We start from the raw sequence: 856 nt of genomic DNA, 5'->3' as shown, positions 1-856 counted from the left end.
CGGCGCCCCGCTGCTTCAGGGACCTTCTGGGGTGTGGTTTGGGGTCGTGGTTTTTTTTTCTTTCCTTTTCTTTTTCCCCTGGACACTTATAATACTGAAAGGTACCCAGCTCTCCCTTTCTGGAGTCTGCACCTTAACCAGTTTTATGCTAATCTTATGCCAAAGCTTGCAAGCACATCATGGACTCTGGACATGCTTCAAACGGTAACGTCAAACACTTCATAGTTACAGGAGTGTTTTAGAGGATGTGGCTTGTACTGGCCCACAGCTCTTTGCCAACCAAATATTTTCTTATAGTCTTCCTAAAAGAGTGAGTTTTCTTAAAATCACGATTTCAAAAGTAGATGCTAGCTTTTAACTATATCCCTGACTCCCTTACTTTCCTTCCCTGCTAAGATGTCCTTTCCTCCCTATCAAAAGGTCAGTGATCAGCAGCTGCCTTAAAAGAGAGACCCATGCTCGTCTTGCAGCATATGCCCTAATATTCGTTTTCAAGGACAGGATATACTCCCTCCAGAGTCCTGCAGGAGTAAAGTATCTTGGAGGATTCCTGAGCCAGACCTGACACCTCAAGGGCTAAGTGCTAGTGACAGTGACATGTTCTCCACCTCTTCAACTACTTGCCAAAGGTCCTGAAATCCAGGGGCCTTTCTGCTCAATGGTACAGCACTGAAAAAACATTCCTGAGTATGTCCTCAGTTTTACATGGATAAGGAATGGGACAGACATTAACTGATTCTTAGGAGACATATAAGTAAGTCTTTTGAAGGTGCCTCTTAACTTCATTACTTGCAGGGGGATAAAATGTTGGGAGGAAGACTCAGTGCAAGCACAGATCCAGTCATGGAGATGTTCA

General features: G+C 44.3%; 1 long non-coding RNA gene across 1 annotated transcript in view; it reads left to right on the top strand.

Moving 5' to 3' along the window:
• LOC103924830 overlaps positions 1 to 856 on the top strand; it is a 1,590-nt gene extending 734 nt beyond the window's left edge. Inside the window, exon 3 of the long non-coding RNA XR_664002.1 lies at positions 796 to 856. This is a non-coding gene — a long non-coding RNA (uncharacterized LOC103924830). The remainder of the gene's footprint in view (positions 1 to 795) is intronic.

Source organism: Pygoscelis adeliae, unplaced genomic scaffold (assembly GCF_000699105.1).
Source record: "Pygoscelis adeliae isolate BGI_AS28 unplaced genomic scaffold, ASM69910v1 Scaffold331, whole genome shotgun sequence".
NCBI lineage: Eukaryota > Metazoa > Chordata > Aves > Sphenisciformes > Spheniscidae > Pygoscelis > Pygoscelis adeliae.
Note: the sequence above shows the minus strand (reverse complement) of the source record. Positions and strands in the feature narration are given on the sequence as shown.